General features: G+C 41.4%; 1 protein-coding gene across 1 annotated transcript in view; it reads left to right on the top strand.

The window, feature by feature from the left end:
- Positions 1 to 5,621: 5,621 nt before the first annotated feature.
- The window catches only part of arhgef10 (Rho guanine nucleotide exchange factor (GEF) 10), an 83,999-nt gene continuing 69,367 nt past the window's right edge, over positions 5,622 to 20,253 (top strand). The window contains exon 1 of the mRNA XM_064928466.1: positions 5,622 to 5,827. The gene's annotated coding sequence lies outside the window, so the exon portion shown is untranslated. The remainder of the gene's footprint in view (positions 5,828 to 20,253) is intronic.

Here is a 20,253-nt window from a genome sequence, read left to right as displayed (position 1 = left end):
TTTATCAAATTCAGTTCGGACTTTTGGAACAGTTAGCAGGATAAAGTCCTGCGAACGAAGAGCGTACCCACCACATTTCTGAAAAATAAAAATGCACAAATAAAATGGTAGTAAACCCAAAATGGCTTTGTAAATAAAAGTGTACAAGTGACTGAGCCTACTAGTGACTAGAGAAGGCCAGCCAACCCTGGTATATAAAGTGTAGTGGTGTGTAAGGGTTTTGCAGTTTAAAGTAAATCACAATGTGCCATGGTAAAGGGTGTCAATTGATCTCAAACACTGAGCAGAAGCATTCATATATAAAATATCCCCATAGTCTAGTAAAGGCATAAATGTAGCTGATATCAGCCTCCTTCTGGCTTCAAAAGAAAAACAGGCCTTATTCCTAAAATAAAATTCCAACTTCAGCTTCAATTTTTTTGTAAGTTGTTGTCACGACTTCTGCCGAAGTCTGTCCCTCTCCTGGTTCGGGCGGTGTTTGGCTGTTGACGTCGCCGGCCTTCTAGCCATCGCCGATCCACCTTTCATTTTCCATTGGTTTTGTCTTCCCTCACACCTGGTTCAATACCATGTTGTGTATTTAACCCTCTTTTTCTCCCATGTCCTTGTCTGGAATTGTTTCTTGTAGTGCTTGTGTACGTTATGCTGGTGGTTACTGGGTTTTGTTTGACCTGGTTTCCGGGTTTTGTTTGACCTATTGTTCTGTTTACGGTGGTTTATGTTTATTAAACAACACCGTTGTAAATCAGTTTTCGCTCTCCTGCGCCTTACTTCTCTGCCCCCAGTACGTACCCCGTTACAGTTGTTGAATATGCAATTTAAGTGAGGCCGTCATCAATTAAAATACCAAGATATTTATGAGGTTACATTCTCAATCTCATTGCCCTGACAGGTAGAATAAGGTGAAAGGTTCAGAGATCTATTTCTTGCTTTAGAAAACACCATTAGTTTAGTCATTATTAAGGATAAGCTTCAATTGACACAAGGTATGTTGAACAGTATAAAAGCAGTTTGAAAGTTCTGGAAAGTTGTCGTCAGAGACAAGGCACAACAATAAATAACAGTATCATCAGCATAAAAGTGAATTTGCGCATTTTGCATATTTTTTGTATAAATTATTTCATATAAATAGTTAAGAGGGGACCAAATACAGAGCCCTGGGGCACACTATTACAGACAGACAATTTAACAGACATGAGCCCATAAAATTGAGTGCACCTAGTTCTATCAGACAGATAGTTAGCAAACCATGCAACTGCATGCTCCGAAAGACCTACACTCGACAATCTCTGCCTCAGTATAGCATGATCAGCTGTATCAAAAGCCTTAGAAAGATCAATAAAAAGTGAGACACACTGCTGTTTTTTTGTCAAAGGCTTCAGTGATATCATTTAAAATCTTCATGGCTGCTATGATTTTGCTATGCTTCTTCCTGAAGCACGATTGGTACATTGATAAAATTGTTTTTATATACTGTTTTGCTGTTCACTCATAAGGGTTTCAAGTATTTTCACCAGGGGTGACAGCTTTGAGATTGGCCTATAATTATTTAAAAGAGTATTAACTCACCCTTTTAAAAGTGGTAGGTGTCACGCCCTGGTCGAAGTATGTTGTGTTTGTCTTCGTTTATTTGGTCAGGCCAGGGTTGTGGCATGGATTTTTGTATGTGGTGTGTTTGTATTGGGATTGTAGCTTAGTGGGGTGTTCTAGATAAGTCTATGGCTGTCTGAAGTGGTTCTCAATCAGAGGCAGGTGTTTATCATTGTCTCTGATTGGGAACCATATTTAGGCAGCCATAATCTTTGAGTGTTTCGTGGGTGATTGTCCCTAGTGTCCTTGTTCTGTGTTAGTTTACACAAGTATAGGCTGTTTCGGTTTTCGGTACGTTTATTGTTTTGTAGTGTTTGTGTTTAGTGTGTTTGTTATTAAACATGAATCGTAATCTACACGTCGCATTTTGGTCCGATCCTTGCTACACCTCTTCGTCAGAGGAGTTTTAGAAGAAAACCGTAACAGTAGGACAATGCTGATTTCCAGATGTTTGGAATTGGATTACATTCCAGGGTTAGATTGAACAGATGTAAGTGGTTCAGCTATGAAATCAGCTGCCAGATTTAAAAAGCAGAGATCAAGAAGATCAGAACCTGCAGGCTTTCTCTGATCTAAGGATTTCGGGGCTTTTATGTACCTCCTGCACTGAGAATGGCAAAAAGCTAAAAAGTTTGATCAGCTCTCGTTGGTTCATCCACACAGGGTTGTACAGAAACAGAGGACACTGAATCAAACAGCCTACCAGATGATACAAAGTGCTCATTGAAACAATTCAGTTTTGCCATATACAGCAACAAAGTCCTTCAATACACATGACGGTAAATCATTAACATTACTGTTTCCAGACTTAATAGCCTTCCAAAAGTTCAGGGTCGTTCAGGTTATCAGTGGTAACAGACATAAAATATTCAGACTTGGCCTTCCGGGGAAGAAAATAACACTTGTTTTGTAACTGCCTAAAAAGAAGCCAATCAGCATCAAACATGATTTCCTTGCTTTAGCTCAGGCTAAATTATCCCACCCTTTAACACTGAACCTGTGGAATGGGGCATGTTTGTTTACTATTTGGAAAAAAAACATGAAAGAATTTCCAGACAGTTTCCACATCAGGAATAAGCTCAATCTTGCTCCAGTCAAAATGAAAACAAATGAAAGAAAGCCTGCTCATTAAAACTCTTCAAATTTGTCTTATGAATAAACCATGGGTTTGTTTTAGGAACCTTAGTATTTGTAACAGCAACAGCACAATGGTCACTTAAATCATTACAAAAAACACCAACCTGTCACGGCTGTTGAAGGAAGAGGAACAAGGTGCAGCGTGGTGAGTCTACATATTATTTTATTTAGAAAAGACACCGAACAAAACAATAAACACTACAAAACAAACCGTGAAGCTATGTGCCATGAACAAAGACAACTTCCCACAAAGAAAGGAGGGGGAAAAGGGCTATTTAAGTATGGTTCCCAATCAGAGACAACAATAGACAGCTGTACCTGATTGAGAACCATACCCGGTCAAAACATAGAAATACAAAATCATAGATAACAAAACATAGAATGCCCACCCCAAATCACACCCTGACCAAACCAAATAGAGACATTAAAAAAGATCTCTAAGGTCAGGGTGTGACACAACCACAGAATATTTATGTGGAACATTTGTCAATATCAAATCAATCAGGGTAGATTTCTCTGGAGATTTGGGTGAGTGGGTGAGTTAATCAACTGGGTAAGATTCATAGAATTACAAAACATTTCTAAGTCATCACACACCGGCTTTAACCAACACAAGTTGAGATCACCAATCAAGATCATTTCACTGTAAAGAAGTTTAGACATAAGGTGCATCAGAGAAGAAAATGCATCACTGAGAGCAGAGGGGAGTCTATAACAGCCAATCACAGATACAGAGAGCAGAGGGGGGTCTATAACAGCCAATCACAGTTATAAAGGGACCCTTGGAAACCCCAAGATTCAAAGCAAGAAATTCCAACTGTTTACAAATAGTTTCAGACTTTGCCATACTTACAAGGAATTTATACTTTACATATATAACCACATCCCCACCTTTCTTAACTCGATCAGGGCGATACACATTGTAACCATTTATATAAATATCCTTATCAAGAACAGACTTTCTGAGCCAGGTTTCAGAAAACACAATTATATCAGTTGATTTAGCCCAAATCCTAACCCCATCAATTTTTGACAACAGGCTGTGTACATTTAAATGAAAAATACCAAAACCAGATCTAGATTAAAATCAGAGGGGGTTTGGAGACATTGCATATCAGGGCCATGGTTAGGTTGCATGTTACCTGATATCAACAAAAGAAGAATAACTCGGCACCTCTGTTTAATAACCTTGCACGTCTTCTATTTTTTAAGAGACCTACTGCAAGTGAATTCTACAAGTGAGTTTCCAGACAATACATAGCAGTAATTTAAAACCATTAGACTTTGGTAGTGACACAAGTTCGTAATGTTCACATCATGCCGCAAATGCATCGGCACTTGGACGAGTGGGCCGAGTGAAAAATAGCACATTGTCAGATGTACTCTCCCAGCGGCAATTGTTTGTTTTCTCCAGAGTTCAGTAAAGTCAGTGCACAAAGCAACATCACAAAAATGGTAATTTTCTCTGTAAGAAATAGAGGCCAAGGAAAGGTAAGGGGAGAGAGGGACCGTGTGTATGTATGAGTCTGTATGTGAGTCTGTATGGGTCGACTGAGAAAACGGGTTGGGGATTGTTGAGCTGCCTCTGAGAGCCAGGCAGAGAACACCAGCAAAACAAAATAGTTTGCACTACACAACAAGGACATTGTGTATTTACTCAACCATAAATGAATAGATTATTAGTAGGTTAAAATCTACTAGTCACAGACACACGACTTGACATGCTGCCATCTTGGCATGTCGGGTGGGGTAAGTGTGTGTGTCAGCGATGTGTGTATTCGCTCTCTGATTACAATGAAGAGCAAGATGTGCGGCTCTGTTCTCTGCCAGCTGCAGCTTAACTAGATCTTTCTTTGCAGAACTTGAACATATGTCTGGACAATAATCAAGATAAGATTGTAAGGTTTTTAATCTCAGAATGACCAGAAAGACTAGCCACTTGAAGCATGATGCTGTGCATCATGAATGTAATTCAATATGTAATGTATCCATGAGATGGTGCTATAGGATTAGATGAATGCTCAAGGCCTCTGGAATGATCTCAGTGATGGGTGCTCACTCATTTTAGGCAACTCTAGGGATACAATATGGATAATGGATTAGTTTGTGGTATTTTTCAAATGTAAGGGGAACTGTCTATGATCTCATTTAATGTATTACAGATTTTGGCTTATGGAGAGGCTTGGCACAATCACATTTTTGTCAAGACTAGATGGACATCAGCATGGAGTTCATAGATTGTTGGGCATTGTTTACTGTTTATTAATTCAAACAAGAATAAATACTTTTGACTTCAATGCAATGTTGACTGTTGACTGCAATGTTGACTCCATAGACCTACAGAATTCACGCATGCGACATGTGTGAAGAAATCAACAAATGAGTGAGTGTGTGTGTAGTACTTCAACAAGTTTGACATGGCATAGTCAGTTTATGATGAGACTGTGAAGTTGCAATACTTCACACAATGATATGGACATTAAATAATATACACCAATGGTGGATCATTTGAAAGACAGTTTGTAAGTATGAGCTTTTTATGCTTCTCAACATCCACAAGGATGAAGAATTGGTGCCCAGCTGTTCCAAGGGAGCTGCCTCACTGATCACGTGGTACTTATTGGAGCGCATGTACTTCTGCTGCGTTTATAACCAAGTAGAAAGGTGGTAGAGGTCAGCATGTGGAACAAATCGGAGCTCAGGGATGATAGACGAGTTTCCCACTAGAAATTACGAATTGGAGGGGCATTTAAGTGGATTTTTCCCAGTCATATATTGTAAATACCACCTTCCCACTTGGTTAACAACGCATTATAAATCCTAGGAGGAGGATCTCAGGAATGTAATTGAGGGCCTTTTGAGCCAATTAAGACTTCGCACCCGAATCTCCACCAATGACTGAGAAGGAGGCGAGGTCTTGGATGGACTCGGGATGGCGTTGGGAAGAACTTGGATAATTTCAGTCGAGGAAAATGGAAAAAGGGACAATTCATTTATAGGAGCAGAAGAAGTTCTTCCTCAGTGTTTGACAGGGATTTGTTTGCACATCTTTACTGTGGAACTAGGAAAAATAACGGTATTCATCAGGATTCGAAATATGGTGAGTTCTATGTGTTGTGGAAAATATTCCCGAACTTCAAGATTGTTTGAAAGTAATTTTATGATTTACAATACAGTAATATAACCAGTACATTATGTTCAGCTGTATTTGGACGGTATTCTACGAATGGAAGAGATCTAACTTACATGTTTTCGCTGCAAACAAAGTGATTGATCGTTCGCTCGGGTGCGCTGTTTTAAAACGTGGCGAGTTGTCTTTGCCAACATGTATCGGTTTGTCAATTCAGAGACGCGTGTCTCAGAATAATGTATCCTGTGGGTTCTGTTAGTTCTGCTACTATTGTAAACCGTTATGCTTTGAAACATGCAAGGACAAAACAAATCAATGTATAATTGTATCTTTCTCATGCATACAGTCTTTAGTCTTTCAGAAATGTCAATGTACGAAATTGGCAGGAACGTGGTTGTCACACCAATGACAAAATTGTGATGAATTTCTAGATGTTCTGTACAAACTCAATGCCGAAAGTTATGGTTCCCCTCTGTTCTTTTTTCCCAGTGTACAGGTGCATGATATTAAAATGGATTGCATAGTATCAAGTGCAACCTAAATGTAATTCTGATTTCTATCCACTCCTTACCAAGACAATTAAGGCCTGACAATATAAACAATCCTTTCCATCAGAGTTATTACAGGTTCACTATTTATTTCTGATTAATAAACTAGTCTATAAACTAATAAACCAGGCTACTAATTATAAACTGTTTGTTAATGATAAAGTATTGTCATAACTGAGCAAATTTACTGTAGCAGTACTGCATAATACATTACCCTTTAGTTTCTGATTAAGTCTAGTTTATAGATTTTACCCTAATCCAAAATAGTATTGGAATACTTATATAGCCAAACGTTGTACAGTGTATCATGAAGTTTGATTCAAACCCTTTAGAAAGGGTTCCAGCGCACCCTAACTCCATTTCAACAAATTCACTTAGTCATGTATAGCATTCCTCAATCAAGCAAGTGCATGACTCCACTGAACTGGAACTTTCTTTGGTAACACCTGTATTAATCAGAAAAGTCTCATTTGAATCAGAGTAGCCTATAACCACATCCGACCAAACAGTATTCCAGGAATCTATGCACCTCGGGCTAGGCTGCTAAAAGATGGTTTAGATACGGTGAGCACTTTGATCTGCTATTGTATTGTCTGGCTCCATGCTTGTCCAGTTCACTTTGCATCAGCACTGGGGGAAGAGTTGGGAGCCTGTGAGATTTGCACAAACTATCGGTAATTTGCTTAGCAAATAGCCAGGTCACTTGGCTGCTGTGAGTACAGATGCCTCTACCCCTGGTAAGGACTCCTAAAAAGGAATCTCTGGTATTTGGGGAGTGTGAGGACTCTTTGCTGTACCCAGGTCTACTGCAGTCAGTGGTTCTCTAGCTGAGCAGTCAGATGAAGTGAACCCTGGGCCTTTAGACGGCATGGCTCTACCATGCATAAGACTTCCTCCTGTAGAACAAACACCACAGGTACATCACCACCATGCCCTAAACTTCCATCTTTATTTTGGCTCAGCAGCTCTGGTTCCTGGCTTAGCCTTACATGCTAAGAATCAAACCATAACTCCTTCAGCATCCCACCTAGTTTGTCCTTAGCTTCATACCAGAGGGTTGATTTCAGATTGGGGAGCCTCTGTTGTTATTCTTTTCCTGGTTGTTATTGTCGATCACAGATGCAGCTGGACAGAATCACTAATTTCCCAAAGTGTGTGTGTCGGGTCTGTAAGTTCATCCAGTGGGTAGAGGCTTATGGGAAAGCCTCAGAGTGTCTGGCAGAGGGTGAGAGTCGGGCCAGAGTGCATAGCAGTTTGCAGAGAGGAGCATACTTCCGAATTTTCAGAGGAATGTTGTGCGATCATGCAGTAAATCCTCCCATTCACCACTGAAGAGCACTGACATGTAATGTAGATCAGCACATCGCACAGCCATAGCTGGGTGTGAAACTGACTGACTGGGCTTTACTTCCTTCGTTCTGGAGGTGGACATGGGAGATTTGTCACCAAAATGTGTATTTACCAGCTGTGAACATCTGTGTTCAGAATTGGACTCGAGCTGTGAAGCTTCTGGTTCTGTTGTCAATATTTTTGGACACTATGGATCTGTGACTTTCTCCTATAATGTCTTGTCATTTACACTATTCAATAGTCACTATTACATACAAACCACACTGGCCATGTTGCGAGCAAGTATTGCAAAATAAATGTACATGTCTGCGTAGCCAAGCGCCAAAGTAGAACTTGGTTATATTTGAGACACTCCACGTGCTGCAAGTCCCCTCCTTATTGGTTATCAGGAAGATAGAAACCCACGTCGATGCTTGAAAGACAAACAAGGATAAATGAATTAAAGATAACTAACTACAAACTAGGTTTCCCTTTTTAATCTGTGGATTGTTCGTCGGAGCAGAGAAACTCACGATTTTATTTGACTCCGGGTCAAAATTCTACAAAGAACCACCTAAAAAGAGGACCATATGCATGTCAGATAAAATAACAACCCAATGTACATCTCCCTGGACAAACTAGCTAACAATAGCAACTAGCCAGATGTCCATGAATGTTTTATGTGTGTTTCACACATAATTAATATATTTGATTAAAAGTAGATTGTGGTATTTTAACCTGCATGTCATAATCATGTCTGGTGTGGATGGACAAAATCAACATGTGCACAATGGCGCACGGGGAGCGCATGCGTGGCTGATGTAGTCAGTATGTTAGGGTGACTAACGAAACTCCTAAACACTATCTCCAGTACCCACTCTGAAGTCAGCATAATGCATATTACTGTAAATATCAACGTTTTGAACTGGCCTGTTGTCATTTGCCGTAATTTGAGGTTGGGAGAGAATGTTGTTCTACTGACATTAAAATGCTTCCTGAGCTACTAGCTGGGCAGCTAACAACGACCTATTTGGCTTCCCCCTCTCCACTATTGCCTGACATAGTGACATTCTGTGAAAGAATTGTCAAATGAGTAAGATGGCTGGCCTTGCTTAGATCGTATTGGGAGACAACAAAATGAAGCAAAAAGGTATTCTGTATTTTCAGAAAAGGTCTAACTTGAATATTCTGCCAGAGGTACTCTTTCTAAAGGTAAATCACATCATTTTCAAGCACTCTCTGAGGACAAGATCTTACATGCACTGCAATTTGTCAAAAGCTTGCTGTGTTCTTCAGTGATGGGTGTGTGTTGCCTAGCACTGTTTATGACACCACAGGAATGGATCTCTGCTGTTGTTCTGGAGTACACTTCAATTTGGGGATCTCTGATTCATTCTCATATTCTCAGTGTAGACACTCAATAGTGCCCGATCCCTCCACGTGTCCAAATGTCTATACACCAGGGACCCTAAGAAAGCCAGTGCAGCTTGAACCCTAACCCTAGGGCATGCTATTGAAGTGTATTTCCCACACCAGACACCCATATACTGTAATTACAGCTGCTGATGTGAAATGCCATGCTGCTCCTCTGGCTTATATTGATCCCTGTATCTAGGCCAGCTAACATTTCAGGCCTGTCAGAGGCTTTAGAAAGCAGCTATGAACATGATATTTAGCTATGGAATGGTATACATTGAGTTACTGCTAACTCGCTCTGTAGATCTATTTAATTTCTCCTTATGGACTCTAATTTCCCAGTGTATGCAAACTGCTCTGCTATATCAGCTGTTATTGCTGACAAATGAGCATTCCTAATGTGCGTTGGAACTCTACATTTCTAATGAGAGAAATATCCAATATCCTTTAAGTTCCACTCCTTGAGGGCTGACAGACTGCAGGCTGCTCTCTCAATCTCACTGATGTTTCAACTGCTCTTCCTCAGCATGTCATAAAACTGCTCTGCCTGGCCCCTTGCACACGCACGCACGCACGCACGCACACACACACACACACACACGGCAAGAAGGGCCTTCTATGCCATCAAAAGGAACCTAAAATTCGACATACCAATTAGGATTTGGCTAAAATACTTGAATCAGTGATAGAACACATTGCCCTTTATGGTTGGGAGGTCTGGGGTCTGCTCACCAACCAAGAATTCACAAAATGGGACTAACACCAAATTGAGACTCTGCAACAAAAGAGCTGTAAAATATCCTTAGTGTACAACGTAAAACACCAAATAATGCATGCAGAGCAGAATTAGGCCGATACCCGCTAATTATCAAAATCCAGGAAAGAGATGTTATATTCCACAACCGCCTAAATGGAAGCGATTCCCAAACCTTCCATAACAAAGCCTTCACCTACAGAGAAATGAACCTGGGGAAGAGTCTCCTAAGCAAGCTGGTCTTGGGGCTCTGTTCACAAACAGAGCCCCAAGACAGAAACACAATTAGATCTAACCTAACCAAAAATAATTACTTGACACAATGGAAAGAATTTACAAAAAAACTAGAATGCTATTTGAACGTAAAGAGATTGGTCAGGTATTGTGTATGAACAATCTTTTACTATGTACAGACTGAGCATAGCCTTGCTATTGAGAAAGGCCGCCGAAGGCAGACCTGGTTCTCAAGAGAAGACAGGCTATGTGCACATTGCACACAAAATGAGGTGGAAACTGAGCTGCACTTCATAACCTCCTGCCAAATGTATGACCATATTAGAGATGCATATTTCCCTCAGATTACACAGACCCACAAAGAATTCGAAAACAAAGGCAATTTTGATAAACTCCCATATCTATTGGGTGAAATACCACAGTAGCAAGATACCTGTTGCCACAAGAAAAGGGCAACCAGAGAAGAACAAACACCGTTGTAAATACAACCTATATTTATTTATTTTCCCTTTTGTACTTTAAGTATTTGAACATCAGTACAACACTGTATATACAGATAATATGACATTTTAAAATTTCTTTATTCTTTTTGAACCTTTGTGAGTAATGTTTACTGTTAATGTTTTATTGTTTATTTCTCTCTTGTTTATTATCTATTTCACTTGCTTTGGCATTGTAAACATATGTTTCCCATGCCAATAAAGCCCTATAATTGAAATGTAATTGAATTGAGAGATAACGACAGAGAGGGGAGAAGGACAGAGAGAGAGCCTGGCCATTTTAGTATGCTGCAGGGCACTGTCCTCCCCAGCACAAGTGTTTTTGTCATCCTTGCCCGTCCATTCAGAGAGACCTGTTGTGTATAATGGACCACTGATTACAGTAACGCTGGCAATGGGATATCATGACACCCTGCCAATAACACAGCCATGCAGAGAGCACAGCGAGTCCAAGAAGCAGAATGTGTGTGTGTGGGTCTGTGTGTGGGTCGGTGGGTTTGTATTACTATCCTTGTGTGTACCAGAAGTCACCACAAGGATAAGAAAAATCTCTCAAGTCCCCACGAGGACAGAGGCTATTTTAGGGTTACGATGAGGGTTAGGGGTTAGGGAAATAGGATTTTGAATGGAAGTCAATTTTAGGTAGGATAGTAATACTGTGTGCGTGTGTGCGCGGAGAAGGGGAAGGAGAGATGGGCCTAGAGGATTCTCTCTACTGGTGCCAATGTGCACTCCAGAGCAGGCTCTTGGTTTTGTTTGTGACTCTATCGTACAATTTCTGGAATGCCATTCTTCAATAAGGGCGCTTGAGATGTTTTTGGCTTAAAACAAGTGTCAAAAATCTGCTTGGTCACCTGGCTGGCTGCAGTCTTGGTTTAAAGTGTCCTAGATTGTGGTTTTCATTATGTAGTACTGTAGTACTGTATCTATACATGATAATTCCTCACCCTTTGAGAACATGTTTATTATTACTATTGTGACTGGTGTTATTACCAATGCTAATTGTTGTGACTGCACTGGGAACCAAGCGGAGGCATTATCTGCAGGCCCTAGATGACAGATTTCCTGTCTGTGCACAGCTAACTACAGTGTTGCTGACATGTAACGACATGCTTGGCCAAGTCTGTCATCAGATGGTTCTCTTTTTTCACCCTCTGTTGTCTACAGACCAGTGGGGGCCACTGATTGTCTGAATACCTGGGGCGCGAGGTGGTTGGAGTTGTCGACAAAGCAGCACGACAGATATAGGATACCAAGTTTTCGAACTACTGATAGTTTCTTTGAGAATATGTATAAAGCGATCTGTGCACTTGAGCAGCAGCATAAATACAACTATCACTTTTTCATGTCAAAAACTGAATGACCACTGTTGCACATGCTGCTACTGTTTTGAACAGATTAGATTATACTATTTAGAATAAGCAGCCAGCTCATGAACGAATGAGTACACCAGGGAGAACGCAACAAGCATGCATATGCAATAAGTGAAAGCACATTATCTGGAGATACAGTAACTGGTGATAGCAAGCTAACATAATGTCGCAAAGCATGATGAGTTTGCCAATTAACTTTCATTTTGAATTAACTTGGCATGGGAGCTAACTAGCTACCAGCTATCTGCTTATTAAAGGTAGATAACTGGTTAATATAACCAAAAAAATACAAACTATTTCTCAATGTTTCTCTAAATCATTGTTTTTGGCTAATTCATTTGATCATGCTAATTCATTTGATCACACCTGGTTTTATGCTGTTTTAGTCCACACATGTCACCCTGCCACCTACAGAAAAACCTGATGAACAACATGGGGGGAAGACAATAAGCCACCCTCCTACCAGGTCCACAATGAGAAGGTTCTAGCAAGTGTATTCCTCTATCCTTCGACTCTTCTTTGACGTAGATGTCTGATTTTAGTGGTGTCCCCGACAAAAAATCTTAAATGTGTGTTTGAATAAAATCAACTATATGTAGACTACTGGGCTTGTCTGATGCTTTAAGCCCACTGTGGTTCAATAACTAAGACACACAAATGACTTGAGGGAGCCAGAGATCAAGATGACCTAACCAGAAGAAAAAAACCTGTTCCCAAACCACCTCCTCCCACTGCTGCTGGCCTTCGCAGATTCTGTAATTATGCTCCTGAAGTTGTTTAATTTCTTTTATAAGAAAGCCTTTGTATCTCAAAATCATTGTCATCTAAATTACGATTATACAAGTCTAAAAGTACTTTGCCAACTATGTAAAAATCACCTACATGAAGCCAATAAATGACATTGCAGCCTGCAGGTAGAAAATATAAAAATAAATCACATTAGCTACGCATGGCCTGTCTGCAAGGAACTTTGAAACATTGTATTGACTATCAACTTGGTCCAGCCCAAAGCTTGTGCCAACAAACTTGCAACATTGTATAAAATATCCTGGACCCTCAGATTCCAGTGCCCTGAGCTGAGCTCCAGAGAGACACAACTGTAGTCTATTTTTGCAAGGGACAGGAAGTAATCAGGTAGGCCTATTTTATGACATTTCCACCAGATCAGAACATTACAGAGAGCTGGAATGATTTTTGAAGTAGGCTACATTAAGGAACTTTTTTAATTCTCAATGGATGTAAATACAGACTTCTTTTACTTGCTGTTTGAGGTGAATACAAAATTGCTTTGAGAAGCGCCACAGTTCATTAGTGGTGTTGAGTTAAGACGATTAGAAACACTATCAGATCCCCAAATGGGCACATTTATAAGCCTACATTTGCGCACAGGCCAGGTAGCCTAGGCCTACTTCTTTGCGGAATCAGGTGCGTGTCCTTACTCAACATTGACAGGAGCCTAGGTTGTGTGCTCTGCAAACAATGTGTCCCCTCCTACAATGACAACGGTAAGACTAGTAATAATATATTGAATGGCTTAACAGAAATTATGGTAACCAAACAAACATTGTAGTAGTACATTTATGGTAAATGTACTACTGGTGCCATCCCAGCCTTCACAATGGATTAGTCCACTCAGACAGCCATCAATCAAGATGTGCCATAACATACTTTTTTTTTTTTGCAACTGCTTGACTAAAAAAATATATATATGTGTATACACTACCGTTCAAAAGTTTGGGGTCACTTAGAAATGTCCTTGTTTTTGAAAGAAAAGCACATTTTTCATCCATTAAAATAATATCAAATTGATCAGAAATACAGTGTAGATATTGTTAATGTTGTAAATTACTATTGTAGCTGGAAATGGCTGATTTTTAATGGAATATCTACATAGGCGTACAGAGGCCCATTATCAGCAACCATCACTCCTGTGTTCCAATGGCACGTTGTGTTAGCTAATCCAAGTTTATAATTTTAAAAGGCTAATTGATCATTAGAAAACCCTTTTGCAATTATGTTAGCACAGCTGAAAACTGTTATTCTGATTTAAAGAAGCAATAAAACTGGCCTTCTTTAGACTAGTTGAGTATCTGGAGCATCAGCATTTGTGGGTTTTAATTACTGGGGCGGCAGGGTTAGTGTTGGACTAGTAACTGGAAGGTTGCAAGTTCAAACCCCCGAGCTGACAAGGTACAAATCTGTCGTTCTGCCCCTGAACAGGCAGTTAACCCACTGTTCCTAGGCCGTCATTGAAAATAAGAATTTGTTAACTGACTTGCCTTGTTAAATAAAGGTAAAATACATTTTAAATGTAAAAAAAAATCTCCCTCAAAATGGCCAGAAACAAAGTACTTTTTTCTGAAACTTGTCAGTCTATTCCTGTTCTGAGAAATGAAGGCTATTCCATGCGAGAAATTGCCAAGAAACTCAAGATCTCGTACAACGCGAGATTCACAGAATTGCGCAAACTGGCGCAAACAAGAATAGAAAGAGGAGTGGGAGGCCCCGGTGCACAACTGAGCAAGAGGACAAGTACAATAGTGTCTAGTTTGAGAAACAGATGCCTCTCAAGTCCTCAACTGACAGCTTCATTAAATAGTACCTGCAAAACACCAGTCTCAACGTCAACAGGGAAGAGGCGACTTCGGGAGTTCCTCTGTCCAGTGTCTGTGTTCTTTTGCCCATCTTAGTATTTTCTTTTTATTTGCCAGTCTGAGATATGGATTTTCTTTTGAAACTCTGCCTAGAATGCCAGTATCCCGGAGTCGCCTCTTCAAGGCAAAGGGTGGCTACTTTGAAGAATCTCAAATATAAAATATATGATTCCATGTGTTATTTCAGAGTTTTGATGTCTTCACTATTTTTCTAGAATGTAGAAAATAGTATAAATAAAGAAAACACCCTTGCATTAGTAGGTGTGTCCAAACTTTTGACTGGTACTGTATATATATGTATGTTAAAATACATAAATATTTGTACTATTTTCTTTGACCAATCACAAGTGGGGTGCCGCCCCTAACGCCTAATGGGTGGGCTGTCGCCAACTGTTGTCTCAGCTGCCTGCCTACCTGCCATCTAGACCTTCTTTTAAAGGAATGTATGGAGGCCTCCAATAAGCATGATGCTCTGTACTAAGCCTAAGGTGCTGACAGGCAGATAGACAGTGAGTGGTTGTATGTATATGAGAGGACCCCCCCTCCCCCAGGGAACATGAACTAGATACCACTAGAGGCCAGGCAGGATGTAATTTGGCCAAGGTGCACCTCGTTTCCGCCCAGCAACTAAAAGAGCTGGAAGAGTAATTATAGGACTCAACAGGAGGTAAATGGAGGAATCTCCAGACTTTTTAAAAAGCTGTAATGTCATTCCAAGGAAGTCTGGACTCAGTTTAAGGATTTCTGTAAAAATGAGAGGTTTAATTTAAACATCACATTAATCAAATAGAAGAAGACATTGGCCATCAGAATAACCATATTAAAGGTATTTATTTGGGAAATGTTTAATGCCAGGAAGGGATGTCTTTCCTCTTTCAGGAAGCCCAGAGGATGAGAGCACACCTGATTGCTGCGTTTCCTCTTCACCACCCCCCCCTCCCCCATCTCTCTCTCCCTTCCTTCCTCAGTTACAGCTCGTACAGTACTCCAGAGGATAGCAATGATGAATCATTTTATCAGCTAAGGGTGTAACCCATTCTTTTAGGATTTTTATACATGTCAAGATCTGTCCAGTTAGTCACATCGAGCTCTTAAGTTAGGCCAGTTATATTTTGTCTCAAGGACAAAGATATTCTACCTGACTGTACTCTCCAACATTTTTATTTATTTATTTATTTCACCTTTATTTAACCAGGTAGGCAAGTTGAGAACAAGTTCTCATTTACAATTGCGACCTGTCCAAGATAAAGCAAAGCATTTCGACACATACAACGACACAGAGTTACACATGGAGTAAAACAAACATACAGTCAATAATACAGTATAAACAAGTCTATATACGATGTGAGCAAATGAGGTGAGATAAGGGAGGTAAAGGCAAAAAAAGGCCATGGTGGCAAAGTAAATACAATATAGCAAGTAAAACACTGGAATGGTAGATTTGCAATGGAAGAATGTGCAAAGTAGAAATAAAAATAATGGGGTGCAAAGGAGCAAAATAAATAAATTAAATACAGTAGGGAAAGAGGTAGTTGTTTGGGCTAAAATATAGGTGGGCTATGTACAGGTGCAGTAATCTGTGAGCTGCTCTGACAGTTGGTGCTTAAAGCTAGTGAGGGAGAGAAGTGTTTCCAGTTTCAGTGCTTTTTGTAGTTTGTTCCAGTCATTGGCAGCAGAGAACTGAAAGGAGAGGCGGCCAAAGAAAGAATTGGTTTTGAGGGTGACTAGAGAGATATACCTGCTGGAGCGTGTGCTACAGGTGGGAGATGCTATGGTGACCATCGAGCTGAGATAAGGGGGGACTTTACCTAGCAGGGTCTTGTAGATGACATGGAGCCAGTGGGTTTGGCGACGAGTATGAAGCGAGGGCCAGCCAACGAGAGCGTACAGGTCGCAATGGTGGGTAGTATATGGGGCTTTGGTGACAAAATGGATTGCACTGTGATAGACTGCATCCAATTTGTTGAGTAGGGTATTGGAGGCTATTTTGTAAATGACATCGCCAAAGTCGAGGATTGGTAGGATGGTCAGTTTTACAAGGGTATGTTTGGCAGCATGAGTGAAGGATGCTTTGTTGCGAAATAGGAAGCCAATTCTATATTTAACTTTGGATTGGAGATATTTGATATGGGTCTGGAAGGAGAGTTTACAGTCTAACCAGACACCTGAGTATTTGTAGTTGTCCACGTATTCTAAATCAGAGCCGTCCAGAGTAGTGATGTTGGACAGGCGGGTAGGAGTGGGTAGCGATCGGTTGAAGAGCATGCATTTAGTTTTACTTGTATTCAAGAGCAATTGGAGGCCACGGAAGGAGAGTTGTATGGCATTGAAGCTTGCCTGGAGGGTTGTTAACACAGTGTCCAAAGAAGGGCCAGAAGTATACAGAATGGTGTCGTCTGCGTAGAGGTGGATCAGACACTCACCAGCAGCAAGAGCGACCTCATTGATGTATACAGAGAAGAGAGTCGGTCCAAGAATTGAACCCTGTGGCACCCCCATAGAGACTGCCAGAGATCCGGACAGCAGACCCTCCGATTTGACACACTGAACTCTATCAGAGAAGTAGTTGGTGAACCAGGCGAGGCAATCATTTCAGAAACCAAGGCTGTCGAGTCTGCCGATGAGGATGTGGTGATTGACAGAGTCGAAAGCCTTGGCCAGATCAATGAACACAGCTGCACAGTAATGTTTCTTATCGATGGCGGTTAAGATATCGTTTAGGACCTTGAGTGTGGCTGAGGTGCACCCATGACCAGCTCTGAAACCAGATTGCATAGCAGAGAAGGTATGGTGAGATTCGAAATGGTCGGTAATCTGTTTGTTGACTTGGCTTTCGAAGACCTTAGAAAGGCATGGTAGGATAGATATAGGTCTGTAGCAGTTTGGGTCAAGAGTGTCCCCCCCTTTGAAGAGGGGGATGACTGCAGCTGCTTACCAATCTTTGGGGATCTCAGACGACACGAAAGAGAGGTTGAACAGGCTAGTAATAGGGGTGGCAACAATTTCGGCAGATCATTTTAGAAAGAAAGGGTCCAGATGGTCTAGCTCGGCTGATTTGTAGGGGTCCAGATTTTGCAGCTCTTTCAGAACATCAGCTGAACGGATTTGGGAGAAGGAGAAATGGGGAAGGCTTGGGCAAGTTGCTGTGGGGGGTGCAGTGCTGTTGACCGGGGTAGGAGTAGCCAGGTGGAAAGCATGGCCAGCCGTAGAAAAATGCTTATTGAAATTCTCAATTATGGTGGATTTATCAGTGGTGACAGTGTTTCCTATCTTCAGTGCAGTGGGCAGCTGTGAGGAGGTGTTCTTATTCTCCATGGACTTTACAGTGTCCCAGAACTTTTTTGAGTTAGTGTTGCAGCAAATTTCTGCTTGAAAAAGCTAGCCTTGGCTTTTCTAACTGCCTGTGTATAATGGTTTCTAGCTTCCCTGAACAGCTGCATATCACAGGGGCTGTTCGATGCTAATGCAGAACGCCATAGGATGTTTTTGTGTTGGTTAAGGGCAGTCAGGTCTGGGGAGAACCAAGGGCTATATCTGTTCCTGGTTCTAAATTTCTTGAATGGGGCAATTTTATTTAAGATGGTTAGGAAGGCATTTAAAAAAAATATCTAGGCATCCTCTACTGACAGGATGAGATCAATATCCTTCCAGGATACCCCAGCCAGGCCTGCTCGCTGAAGTGTTTCAGGGAGCGTTATACAGTGATGAGTGGGGGTTGTTTGACCGCTGACCCATTACGGATGCAGGCAATGAGGCAGTGATCGCTGAGATCTTGGTTGAAGACAGCAGAGGTGTATTTAGTGGGCAAGTTGGTTAGGATGATATCTATGAGGGTGCCCGTGTTTAAGGCTTTGGAGAGGTACCTGGTAGGTTCATTGATAATTTGTGTGAGATTGAGGGCATCAAGTTTAGATTGTAGGATGGCTGGGGTGTTAAGCATGTTCCAGTTTAGGTCGCCTAGCAGCACGAGCTCTGAAGATAGATGGGGAGCAATCAGTTCATATATGGTGTCCAGAGCACAACTGGGGGCAGAGGGTGGTCTATAGCAGACTGCAACAGTGAGAGACTTGTTTTTAGAGAGGTGGATTTTTAAAAGTAGAAGTTCAAATTGTTTGGGTACAGACCTGGATAGTAGGACAGAACTCTGCAGGCTATCTTTGCAGTAGATTGCAACACCGCCCCCTTTGGCAGTTCTATCTTGTCTGAAAAGGTTGTAGTTTGGAATTAAAATTTCTGAATTTTTGGTAGTCTTCCTAAGCCAGGATTCAGACACAGCTAGAACATCCGGGTTGGCAGAGTGTGCTAAAGCAGTGAATAGAACAAACTTAGGGAGGAGGCTTCTAATGTTAACATGCATGAAACCAAGGCTATTACGGTTACAGAAGTCATCAAAAGAGAGTGCCTGGGGAATAGGAGTGGAGCAAGGCACTGTAGGGCCTGGATTCACCTCTACATCGCCAGAGGAACAGAGGAGGAGTAGAATAAGGGTGCGGCTGAAAGCAATAAGAATTGGTTGTCTAGAACGTCTGGAACAGAGAGTAAAAGAAGGTTTCTGGGGGCGATAAAATAGCATCAAGGTATAATGTACAGACAAAGGTATGGTAGGATGTGAATACAGTGGAGGTAAACATAGGTATTGAGTGATGAAGAGAGAGATATTGTCTCTAGAAACATCATTGAAACCAGGAGATGTCATTGCATGTGTGGGTGGTGGAACTAATAGGTTGGATAAGGTATGGTGAGCAGGACTAGAGGCTCTACAGTGAAATAAGCCAATAAACACTAACCAGAACAGCAATGGACAAGGCATATTGACATTAAGGAGAGGCATGCTTAGTCGAGTGATCAAAAGGGTCCAGAGTGGAGAGGTTGGTTGGGGGTCACAGTGATCCAGACAGCCAGCCAGGCCATCGATAGCAAGCTAGCATAGGATGGACGTCTGTTATTATCCACCTCTTGCGCTCCGTCAGTAGATTAGTGGGGTTCCGTGTGGTAGAGGGGACCAATCCAAATCACACAACAACAACAAAAATAAAAACAATAGATATAGCTAGAGGCCCAGAAGAAGAAGAAAACAATAACAATAAAAATAAATAAATAAATTGTCCGATTATCTATTCAGATAGCAGCCGATAAGACAGCTAATGGCTAGCAGGCCGCAGATGGGCGCCCAGGCAACGTCGCGACGGAGGAACCAGACGGATAACTCCCTCGGGTAGACAACGTCGTCAGTTCAGCCGTGAAGGCCCGGCGGGGCTCCGCGCAGGCAGCAAAACGGGTCCGTACAGATGACCGCAGCCCAGGAGCGATTGATGGAACTCCTCAGCTGGCTAGCTCCGGAACAACCGATGCTCGCCCTGGAATTGAACCAACTAGCTTCCGATTAGCTTCTGGATTAGCTTCTGGCCAGTTTCCGGCCAGCTCCTGACCCAGTTTGTGATTAGCTTCTGGATTAGCTCCTGGCTAGCTTCTGGCTAGTTTCTGGCTAGCTTCTGTCTAGTTTCTGGCTAGCTTCTTGGAGTTTGTAGTTTCTGGCTAGCTTCTTGGATGATTTCAGACTTGAGGTAAATAATAATTTTTTACTTTTT

This window comes from Oncorhynchus masou, chromosome 21 (genome assembly GCF_036934945.1).
Source record: "Oncorhynchus masou masou isolate Uvic2021 chromosome 21, UVic_Omas_1.1, whole genome shotgun sequence".
Taxonomy (NCBI): domain Eukaryota; kingdom Metazoa; phylum Chordata; class Actinopteri; order Salmoniformes; family Salmonidae; genus Oncorhynchus; species Oncorhynchus masou.
The sequence above is the reverse complement of the archived record's forward strand: the minus strand, read 5'-3'. Positions and strand labels throughout refer to the sequence as shown.